Raw genomic sequence first — 12,254 nt, 5'->3', positions numbered from 1 at the left:
AAGAAGGAGTAATTGAATTACAAAATCACCATTTGCCAAACCTTAATGAAATAATACATGTAAGGCGATATTCTTCCACGCAAACAGCATTAAGTGAAAAGCTGATGGGAAACTTTATAAAGGATGAGAATATCTGAACTCATTGATCAATCTTAACATAGCAAAAAAAGAGACAGCTAGACATGAAATGCCACCTGGTGTGATGCTGTAGTATGTACAGAGCATCACCTATGAAGTATTCTTGACAAAATAAAAAAACATCTGATCAAGCCTCTGCATCTAAGGAGCTAAGTACCGCTTTACAGGAAATATAGGGAATAGAGGAATGTCGCCATAGGGATGCAGTCAGCAAAACCCGAAGAGTGGGAAATCCTGCAGGAAGATGACCCAATTTCCTCAACAAATAACTGCAAGGGAAAGGGAGATAGTACGAGAAAGAGAGGAACCTCTATGTTTAGAGATTAAAAAACACTTAAGAGCATATTTAACCTGCTTTTTCTGTGGGGGCTCTCCCCAATCTATTTGATAAATGGGGGCCAAAACTGAAGCAGAAATCTGCACTGTTGCTAAGTTGAAGAAACGGAGTTTGAGCCTGCCAGAGAAGCTGGAATTGAGGGGGAAGCTCTTAAAGGAAGAAGCCACAGAGGGGGAGCCCCAAAATTTGCACACAGATTCCCCTCAAGTCTCTGGTTGATTCCTAAAATGCACATCCTCAGGGTGCACTCCAAGGAGCTCAAGAAAAAGGAATGGCTGGAAGCTGAAAGCTCTGAGAAGTGGTTTCAGCAGCTGCCTGGTGCAGAGAAGGTCATTTGGAGTTCAAGTCCCATGGAATTAGAGGGGCTTGGTAAATACCTCAAGCTTCTCTTTGAAACCCTGGAAGAACCACACCTTGAGAATAAGGACTATATTTCAGGACTAAGGATTATGCCCTAGGAATAAGGGCTAAATCAAAATAGACCTGCCTTAACAAGGTCTAGAACTAAGCCTCCCCATGATCAAGGCAATCTCCCAGTAATTTAACTGCCTGTAGAAGAAAATACAATACTATTTAGAGGAAGAGGATAGACTCTAGTGCCTACAGGTGTCACTACAATATCCAATACACATTAACAGACAACTAGGTGTGTGAGGAAGCAGCGAAACAGGACGAATAATCAAGAGGGAGAATGATCAATATAAACAGACACGTAGATGTCCTAGAAGTTGGAAGTGGCAAACAAGGACTTAAAAATAACTCTTACAAGCAAGACAAAAAATAGAGAGAGATATAATGGTGGAAGACAGGAAAATTCTGGAGGACATATATAGCAGACGATATAGGAGGACTATGGAAACCTGGGGCAGGGGGTTGTGGAACAGAAAAGTGCCTTAAGAGATATATCAACCCAAAGAAATGTATGGTTCTTGTTTGGATCCTGATTGAAATAAACCACCTTAAAAAATGAGACAATCAGTGATATTTGAATACTGATAGGATTTTTAATATTAAGGAATTATTGTTTATTTTTTAGGCATGATAATAATGTCATCATTATACACATATTAAAAAGAGCCCTCATCATTTAGAGGTACATACTTAAATATCACTGATTAAATGATGGAATGATTTGCTTGAAAACAATATCACTGTTGGGGGAGGGGCAGACCTTAATGGAAAGTAGAGTAATACATGAAATAAGATTGTCCAGATGTAGATAATTATTGAAACTAGTAATGGGTATATGAGGATTCTTATAATATTCTCCTTATCTTTGTGCATGCTTGAAAAGTCCATAATAAAAAGTGAAGGAAGGGAAGGAGAGAGAGTGGGAGGGAGGAAAAGAGATCCTTCCTCCTTCATGTGTTACTGGGGTCCACTCCAGTTCTCCAGCCAGTCCTGGCTGAGCTAATCTCTGCCCTGTCCATGGTCAGCTTTGGAATCAGGTCATCCCTTCCTAAGCATGCGTCAAGTTGACCTGCCAGTAATTTAGGCTACTTTTGATTTGCATTTTCCAAACCAAATTTCCTTGTTGAACTTCAAATGTGGACCCAGTGCCTCCAATGGACCTCTAAGTCCTAGTGTTCTTTCCCAAGTCCTAGTTCAGCCCTTCTCTCCCATCCATGGTGGGTTGGTTCCTAGTATTGTGTATCTGATCACTACCTGGCTTCCAGAACCTGGGCTTGAGGACTGACCTTGCCATGTATAAACACATCTGCCAAAGGATAGATCTGCCAAACTTCCTAAATTTCCTACTACTAGGATCTGCCCCCCGAACAAGAAGCTCTGGTACTAATAATCGTCCGTGGGCATCGTTCCTTCTCTATCTAGTTGTTTCTCCAAGGTTCACAACTGTAGTTGGGTCATTTTCCTCAAACACGTTGACCAAGATAAGTCCACCTGAATCTCTTTGTTTATGTTAAATGAGAAGGAGGCATTTGCAAAAACATCTCAATCTTTTGACAGTCCTGGGGCAGTAAAGCGTGCTGGTACTGGGGGAGAGGGAAGCACACCCAACAAATGTCAAATAGTGACGCTCCCACCAGGTGATGCAAACAACAACCTCACCAAATGTTCTTCAAAGAACTGGAACACATAAGAGGATAATCTTGTAACTGATGGGATTCAAGAGTTGTCTCATCTGTTTGCTATGAAATACGAGATGCAAAATAACATTGTCAGATCCTAACTTGAAACTGAATATGTTTCAGCAGAAGCATAGTCATAAGAATGGTTTTAGGCGTGACCAAAAGTGAATACAGAGCCATGGGTTGTTTTTCGTTTTTGCTTTTTGGTTTGGTTTAGTTTAATTTTTATTTTTTTTTTGGCCCCTCCACGCGGCTTGTGGGATCTTAGTTCCCTGACCAGTGACTGAACCCAGGCCCTTGGCAGTGAAAGCGTGGAGTCCTAACCACTGGACAGCCAGGGGACTCCCAGAGACATGTTTTTTGAACCCATAGAGTCACTTACAAAATTATGTCTCCTCAAAATGAGAAACATGGCCCCACTTATAAATGATCACTCTAGCTTCACCCACATCCAAACCCTTCACAGTCCTTTCACACAAAAGCAGCACAACCAGGATGAAATAATCTTTCATGGTCTAAGTCTTGCAACTCAGGATTTGATCAGCACCAAAGGCAACTGCTCAGAGGATGCCTGGTCCTTGCTAGAGCCTGGACGTTTCTTGGGAGCCCCAGAACACTGAGACACGACCAATTTTAGTCATTCTGGAACTTTATACAGATGGAAGCAGCTTGACTACAGAAAGTTAGCTCTCTTCACTAGAACAGCATCAGCCTGAGCTGCTGGCTTTAATCTCTTTATAATTCTCTGGTACCACTTCTGGCACAGAGCTCAGCCAAGGCTGTTCCCTGGCTTGAGTGTGGAGCAGAATTTCCCCTTTTTAGGTCACAAACTCAGAGCACCCACTCATCCCAGAGACTCTCTCCACTGTGTCAATTTTAAACATCTTCATTAACATTTAGGAAACGCTGGCAAAGTGGTAACTATCCTGAGTTGCCCCTGCTGTACAGGGGCATTTCCCAAGACTGAAACACATGCACAAACTTGCCTACCAGGCTAGGATTATAAAAACACACCGCTATCCACCTCTTCTGAATTAAGAGCCCTGGGACGAGGGTCGTGGCTTGTTCAGTGATCCTCGAAGGGTGCAGACAAGCCGCAGCGTGTCGTCTTCCTGTGTTAGTTTCCTGGTCGGTGTCTGGCTGCCCCTTTGTTGTTGCACCACGTGGAGTGTTGCTCCCCACGCCCTGCCTTTGGTGTTGGGATGGGACCTCTTGCGCTCAGATGGACAGATCTCACCTGGGCTTGTGATCTCCTCAAGAATCAGAGCATCGGACCAGCGTGAGTATCATAGCGAGATTGGCTTTCTGCTGGCCAGTACTCCACAATCCGGTCGATTGCATTTGTCCTGCAGCCACTCCCAGCACGCCTTGGCCCATTAAATCCACATCCTTGCCTGCAGGTGGTAGCACTCATCACAGCCACCCAGCTTTCACTTCTCTACTCCTGTGAAATCACACACTTAAGCAGGCAACTTTCGAGGGCCTACCTTTGTCCTTTGCTGTGAAAACCACTCTTCCATCATTCTCCCCTCCTTCCCACCCTCCACTGGCTGAGCGGTCTTGGCCCACCACACACCAACTCACCTCCCAGACACTGTTAATTGGACTAGGGCTTGGTTCTGGCTTAAGCTGGGCCAATCAGATTTTCTCTCTTGCTATTTGATAGGGGCTTTGAAGTCTATGAGGGAAGCCACAAGCCATGAGGTAATGAAGAATGGGGATCAGTGCCAGAGACCCCCCAGAGACTGCGTGTGCTGACCTGAACGGGAGGGAGTCTGGGAACCCAGCAGAAACTGGTCCACCCTCAGACCAAAATGAAGCAGGTGGTAGCTGAGAAGTAGGGGTGAAAAGAGTTGCTACAACCTGGAGCTGTGTCTTCTCAACTAATCCTCCCTTCTCTTTTTTTTTTTTAAGAAGATGTTGGGTGTAGGAGTTTATTAATTAATTTATTTTTGCTGTGTTGTGTCTTTCGTTTCTGTGTGAGGGCATTCTCTAGTTGTGGCAAGGGGGGGCCACTCTTCATCGCGGTGCGCGGGCCTCTCACTATTGCGGCCTGTGCTCCAGACGCGCAGGCTCAGTAGTTGTGGCTCACGGGCCCAGTTGCCCCGCGGCATGTGGGATCTTCCCAGACCAGGGCTCGAACCCGTGTCCCCTGCATTGGCAGGCGGACTCTCAACCACTGCGCCACCAGGGAAGCCCTCCCCCACCTTCTCTTTTTGAATGAGCTTCTGTTTCTTGCAACCAAGTGTTCCCCGATTGAAACCACACTCAAAAGTCGCCCATGACCTTTACACTCTGGCCTCTTCGCAGTCCTCATCCTCCAGCATTTCCACAGCACCTGACACTGTCACCCCACCCTCGTCACAAACTCTCTCCACTTCGGACTTTTCTAAAAGGTGCTGCAAAATCTCGTTCTCTTTTTACTTCTCCGGTGCTTCTCTTCCCCTCTTTGTAAAGGCATTTCATGAGATTCGGGATTTGGTCTCCCGGCCTGGTCTTCCCCTAGGAAGATTCTCTGGGTTCCCATAGCTTCCTCCACCGAGCCCAGGCAGAACACTCCAACTCCAGACGCCAGCCCTGACTCCTGCCTCCTATCCCCACCGCGTTTCAAATCCGGACGCCAGCCCTGACTCCTCCCTCCTATCCCCACCGCGTTTCAAATCCGGACGCCAGCCCTGACTCCTCCCTCCTATCCCCACCGCGTTTCAAATCCGGACGCCAGCCCTGACTCCTCCCTCCTATCCCCACCGCGTTTCAAATCCGGACGCCAGCCCTGACTCCTCCCTCCTATCCCCACCGCGTTTCAACTCCGGACGCCAGCCCTGACTCCTCCCTCCTATCCCCACCGCGTTTCAAATCCGGACGCCAGCCCTGACTCCTCCCTCCTATCCCCACCGCGTTTTTAACTCGCTGATGGATATCTCTACTTGGATGACACACAGTCACTCAAACTCTTAAAATGCACATTTGATACCTTTCTTCTTCAAGCCAGCCCCTCTCTTGACTTTCCCATTTCCACTGAGAGCATCGTGTTCTTTCAGCCGCATCCCCTGGGACCCTCACGGTAATTCTGCACCGCATGGTGATTGCTTGCTTAGTCTCTGCCTCCCCTCTAGCTCAGAGGCTCCACGAGGGCCTGGATTATGTGACTGGAGTGTACAACGATTCCCTCCTTCCCTCCGCTATTCCTAGGGTCTGGTACGTGGGGATCACTTAAATGTTTGCTGAGTGAATTGGAGGAATGGACGGTTATCTTTTATTTTTCCCTCTGCCTCATTCCTCTTGTCTCTCCGATATACACTCACCAAGCCCTCTGGGTTCTTTCTTCCTGCTGTCTCTTTCCTTGTCCCCTTCCTCCCCATTCCCTTGGCTTCCAGGCCAGACCCTCATCACTACCGGTTAGAGGTCCTGCAGAAGCCAGCTGGTCTCCCTGATTGCAATTAAAAACCTGCCAAGTAGAATTCTGGGAAGATGGCGGCAGCAGAGTTTTAAGATCTTCCCAAATCCCCTCCTATAAACAGACAGAGCAATTGGTTAGAAAAACTGAAAACCTATGGACACTCACAACGAAACTGGATAATAAGGTTTTCCCTGAACTTCAACCAACAACAAGACCCACCTGCTTTTGATGTCGGTGCAGCAAGAGGCAGAGGGAAGAAACGGGGCACTGTCAGCTGGACGTGAGAGCAGGAAAAACCCCAGGGAGCCAACAGGTATCCACTGGAAGGGACGGTGGGCCAGTATGGGAGCAGCAGCTAAAACCGGGAGGAGCTTTGCGCTCGCCATACACACAAACACAGCTATTACACACTGGACTTTATGTGGTGTGAGTGGTATAAAGAATTTCAGTCTATGCATTTCTGTTGCACGGAACATGTTATGAAATAGGACACACACACACACACACACACACATACTCCCACTCCCACTCCACGGTGTTTAACTTCACTGCTGGATTCTCTCACGAGGCTTAGCTCACTGCCTTACTTCAGTGTGATCTGAAGATTCGGTTATAACCGACCCCAAGTCAAACGCAGAAACACTCAGTTTTTGTCGAGATCACATGGCAGCTTAAGCTGGCAAGCACGACATCAGAAAGAGCTCTGAAAAGGTACTTGTGTGAGTCTAGAGAAACACTGTGCAAACATGTCAAAATCAACAGCATCGCCAGTTTTAAAATAACTTTTTGCCATAAAGTCTTGTTGTCTTAGGCCCTTAGGGCTGTCTTAAATCATCGTTCCACAGACTCATAAATACTTGAAAGTCCAGTTTGCCGTGGGCAGAATCATCACAGAAGCCAGAAGAAATTTCAGTAACCACCTAGCCCCAAACTTATTTTACAAGGGAAGAGACGAAGGTCTAGATTAATGGGGACTTATCCTACCAAAAGCAACCAGTAACTTATTGGAAAGAAAAACTACAGTTTATGTGACTTAGGAGACAATCAGAAGGGGGGAAGAAAGAGCACAGGTGGGCCTTCAATTTCCCTTTATAAGGTAAAAGAAAGAAAGAAACAAATGCATTTATCCCTCTAATCTCAGTAGCCAAACCAGTTTAAAGTACATGTTGCTCAAAGGAATAAAGCCACCAATCTGAGTCTTACTTACCTAGTATCCTCTTAGCATGAGGGGCAGAGAAGGGGGAAAGGCCCTCTCTTGCTGATGTTACGACTTTTCAGCACTGCCCTCTGCCCGCGGTCTGTCTTCCCAGGATCACATGAAAGTGTTCTATAAATGTGCATTGGCTTAAGGTTGGGAACGCTGGCCTGGGAGGGAGCAGTGTGTAAGCAATCTGACCCAGGCCAGGCGGCAGCTTTCCAGAAGCCTCTGCAGCCCAGAGGGAGGGCAACAAGGGGCAGAAAGCTTGCAGGTACCGGGAGCCTGCAGCTCTCTGTTTTGCTAAGTTTATCTGGGATCTGAAGCCAGTCTCTACTGCCTCGGGCTGCAGTTTAATTTACTTGGGGCAGTTCTATATTTTGGCTACTTTTCAAAACAAAGCAGCCTTAAAAAAAAAAAAGAAAAAAGCTATAAAATTAGAAGTGCTTTTGGTAAATGGGGACAGGTCATCATCAGATTCTACCGACCTCATAAAATCAAGTTGTCTTTTTTGAAAATGTCAGTATGCTCCCTCGGGAAAGGGGAAATGAGCAAAGACTGTTAAGCCAACTCTAAATGGCAAAGCTACCTAAAAACTCCATCAGTATTTAATGAATTAAACGTGCAACCGTACAATGGCCAACTAAGCAACTCTTAGAAAGGATGGGGAGCTCTTTTTGTACCAACACTGAAAACTCTCCAAGATACATCATTAAGTGAAAAAAATTAAGGTGCAGAACAGTGTGTCTGATATGCTACCATTTGTGTTAAAAAAAAAAAAGGAGGGTATAAATTTGCGTGTGTATACATTATGTATAGTATATAAATTCTATGTCCTGAGAAAATCATACTATACTATATTATGATATACAAATTAATGACTCTTTGGAAATTCACAGGAGAAACTAGTGACAGTGCTTGCCTCCAGGGAGGTATGGACCAGGGAGGGGCGGAGACTCTGGGCGGGGTGGGGGAGGGAAAGAGGAAGATTGTCTTCTCACATATTTCCTTTTCTGGTCTAGGAATTTTATCTCATGTGAATAGTAATTTTTCAAAGAAAATTTCAAAGGTGATCTAATTTTCATTAGCAATATTTAATTTTCAAAATTATTCTACTATTCAGAGCACTGAATTCAATTGACCATAACGCCAACTTTTCACATATTTAAATATTTTGATCGGATTGGGAAGGATATTCTTTAAGAAGGCAGAGTTCTGCGATAGATAAAATCCTGTAATAGCAAAGGACCTGAGTGAGTTTTGAATAAGGGGTCTGAAGCCTGGATGTTTAGTCCTGATTCATCTTCTTTCTAGCCAGGGCTTGGGTCAATTGTCCAAATGCCACATGCCTCGATTTTATTAGGTATAAAACGGTCCCACACCCCACCTTCTCCACAGGCCCAACGTGGCCCAAATAAGACGATGTATATAAAAACCCTCTAAAAGCGGAAAACCCTTGCTCAGGAATAGAATGGTTCAGGGCGATCACATTTTATAATGTTTTCCTGAAGTTCTTGTGTAATTCAACATTCAAATAATTTGTCAAATTTTCCCATAAGACCAAGCATAAAAGTAAAGGGCATAGTTTCAGAGGGCCTGGATCTACAGTTATTGTGGTTAATATTCATCTTAGGACTATTTTTAATTTTCTCAGCATCACCTCCCATTATTATGGGATGCCTTCTTCTAAACAAACCTCCCGGCCTGTCATCGTGGGCTGTTTTGGCCTGCATGGTTTCCTATCACATCTAAGTTCTGTTCCCAGTTTATTAATTATTATTATTTTTATTTAATTATTAATTTATTATTATTATTTATTATTATTAATCCAGAGCAATTTTTTAGTCTTCACATTAGTACCAAGGTATCATGCGTTGGCGAAATGGCCTTGAAATATAAAAAAGGCTTTTGATTACACTAAAATCACAGGCCAAAGTTCCAACGCCTGTGAACAGCGTGGTTCCCACAATCCTGATGAAAAACTGCAGACTTGTCTGCTTACCAGCGGAAGTGGCGCCACCATGTGGCAATAGGAACAGTTCAGTTTTTACCATTTGTCCAGTCAGCTTTGAAATGATTCTTGACCTAAAAACTAATTACTTAATCAACAAAAGCAAAAAAACATTTTAATTTGAGCATATCTGACATATTTCAAAATTTTCTTATAAAGTAAGGTCTTATAATATTTTTATTTCATATTACTTATTTGCCCAATTCAAATTCATGCAAATGCGGACTTGCTGAAAATTACTAGCATATGGCAGAGAATGTAAAGAAAACAAAACATTTCCCAGGCAATGCTTAGAACGGCTGATTATTTAAAAATTCTGGAAGGAAAATAAATTCAAAGTAATGTTTATTATGACAGTAAACAGGTGGATTTATGAAAATAAAAAGATAATGTTTAAGGTTCATCATCTCCTTACGTGGCAAAAAAGAAACTCCTGCTAAGGAAGCAAACAGAACACGCAAATTTAACTCCTTGCTTCAAGAGACTTCATTAAAGTGATCACAAAGGAATGTTCTTTTTGGGTTTTTTTTGTTTGTTTTTTGTTTTTGTGGTACGCGGGCCTCTCACTGCTGGGGCCTCTCCCGCCGCGGAGCATAGGCTCCGGACGCGCAGGCTCAGTGGCCATGGCTCACGGGCCCAGCCGCTCCGCGGCATGTGGGATCTTCCCAGACCGGGGCACAAACCCGTGTCCCCTACATCGGCAGGCGGACTCTCAACCACTGCGCCACCAGGGAAGCCCCAAAGGAATGTTTTTTGTTTTCAAGTTTGTTGGGACAATAACAAAGCAAACTGGCCGGCACATCAGCGGACAAGAGATGGCTCCATGTTTGTGGATAACAGGAAGTGGATGGAGGGCTGATCCTGGAGGAATCAGGGCTGAGCAGCCTAGAGCTGGGGTGAGGGGGCGATGGGGCTTTCGCCCAACAAGACCCTGCAGACCCAGGAGAGGCTCTGAAACCAGGAACGTTGGAGGGAGCAGAACTGGGGCTGAAAATAAAAAATAGGTGTAAGTGAATCTGACTCTTCCACCCCATCCCACCCCTCCCCTGATGCCTATCAACTAGACAAAAGCAAAATCGAAACCCAAAACCAAACCTCCAGTGTATTCTGGAAACAACAACAACAATAGAAGGTTGAAGGTAAGCTCTACAAAAATCTAAGAAAATAGAACTAAAGAAAGGTTTAAAATATGAAAGCATATTAGAGGCTTAGAGAATCAATTGATGAAGTCTCACACCTGATTAACAGGAGATCCAGGCATGGAACAAAAAAGTGGGAGAAAGAAAGTATCAAAGAAGTAATAGAAGAATATTTCCCAAAGAGAAAGGAGGTGAATCTCCAGATTGAAAGGACCCAGTAGGTGCCTGGTACAATAACTAAAAATATCTCGCACAGTCCTGTGGGTTGGCTGGGCTCAGCTAGCCCGTCCTCATGTTGGGGGAAGGCTCTTGTGTGGCTGCAGTCAGACAACAGGTAGAACGAGAGTTATCCAAAGGCTCAGTGGGGCTGGGTGTTCAAAATGCTCACTCCCATGGCTAGCAGGTCACACAGGCTTTGGCTGGGAGCTCATCAGTGGCCTACATATGGCTTCTTCACATGTTTCGAGCTTCCTTACAGCATGGCAGATGGGTTCCAAGAGTGAATGTTCCAATAGACAGGAAGTAGAAGCTGCCAGTCTCTTAAGGCCTGAATCCAGAAACAGGCCCAGTGTCACTTCTGCTATATTTTATTGGTCAGAGAGTCACAGAGCCCAGATTAAAGAGGAGGAGACACAGATCTCCTACTTCAGTGGGAGGAATATCAAAGAATTCCTGGCCATCTTCAAGTCACCACCAATCCTGAATGCTTCTAGAAATAAAACAAGATAGGTCACTTACAAAGTAATGAGAATCAGAACCAAACTCGTTTTCCAGCATTTTCTCCCTTGTGTACCATACTCCAGCTACATGTGCCAGACTCATTTTATCCTCGAAGTCTTTCCTTTGCCATTGGCTCCGACTAGAATACGATTTCCCTGCATCTCTGCGTGACTCATTAGTTCTCACAATTCAAGTCTCATCTCAAATGTCACCTTCTCTGAGAAGGCATCCCTGCCCATCATATCTAAAATAGCATTCCCAGTGAGCACTTATACCCTTAGCCTTATTTAAATTCTTCATAGCACTTACCATTACCAAGTCTTTTTTCTTGTTTTTGTTTTTATTTTCCATCTCCTCCCTGAGAGTAGGGTCTTTGTCTTATTCCACATTGTATCTCCAATGCCTAGAGCAGCACCTGGAATGTTTGTTGAGTGGATATTGAATCAGAATCCATCTCAAGCAGACAACGGATCAATGCCTTTAAATTCCTGATGAAAAAAACTATTTTCAACTCAAAATTCTATGTTCAGTCAAACATCCTTCCATTTGGTTGAATCATCTTCAACCAAATGGAAGGAGAGAATAGAGACATTTTTCAGACTCATAAAAATTTCCCCTTTACAACTCTTCTAAGAAAGTGTCTCCACAAAATCAGGGCATAAACTAAGGAAGGTTTTGGTTTTGTTTGTTTTGTTTTTTTGGCTGTACTGCATGACTTGTGGGATCTTAGTTTCCCCACCAGGAATCGAACCCAGGCCCATGGCAGTGAAAGGGCCGTTCTAACCACTGGATGGCCGGGGAATTCCCAAGAAAGGTTTTTTTTTTTTACTTTTTTTTGGTACGCGGGTCTCTCACTGCTGTGGCCTCTCCCGTTGCGGAGCACAGGCTCTGGACGCGCAGGCTCAGCGGCCATGGCTCACGGGCCTAGCGGCTCCGCGGCATGTAGGATCCTCCCGGACCGGGGCACGAACCCGTGTCCCCTGCATCGGCAGGCGGACTCTCAACCACTGCACCACCAGGGAAGCCCCCAAGAAAGGTTTTAAACATGGAATCCAGAAAGCAAGGGCTTTAACAGAGGAAAGCAGGAAAGGGAAGCCTCATGGTGACAACTGTACAGCAAGACTGGAATTGCAGCTCATCCAAATTGAAGTGGGCAGATAGAGGGTGCTGGGGATGGAAATCTCCAGAATAAAAGGGGGAATTTCAGTAGAATAGTTGACTGAA

General features: G+C 44.8%; 1 protein-coding gene across 1 annotated transcript in view; it reads right to left on the bottom strand.

Annotated features, from left to right (window-relative positions):
• The window catches only part of TACC2 (transforming acidic coiled-coil containing protein 2), a 206,639-nt gene extending 199,404 nt beyond the window's left edge, over positions 1 to 7,235 (bottom strand). The window contains exon 1 of the mRNA XM_049696478.1: positions 7,173 to 7,235. The gene's annotated coding sequence lies outside the window, so the exon portion shown is untranslated. The remainder of the gene's footprint in view (positions 1 to 7,172) is intronic.
• Positions 7,236 to 12,254: the final 5,019 nt, after the last annotated feature.

This window comes from Orcinus orca, chromosome 14 (assembly GCF_937001465.1).
Source record: "Orcinus orca chromosome 14, mOrcOrc1.1, whole genome shotgun sequence".
Taxonomy (NCBI): domain Eukaryota; kingdom Metazoa; phylum Chordata; class Mammalia; order Artiodactyla; family Delphinidae; genus Orcinus; species Orcinus orca.
This window is presented reverse-complemented; position numbering and strand designations above follow the sequence as displayed.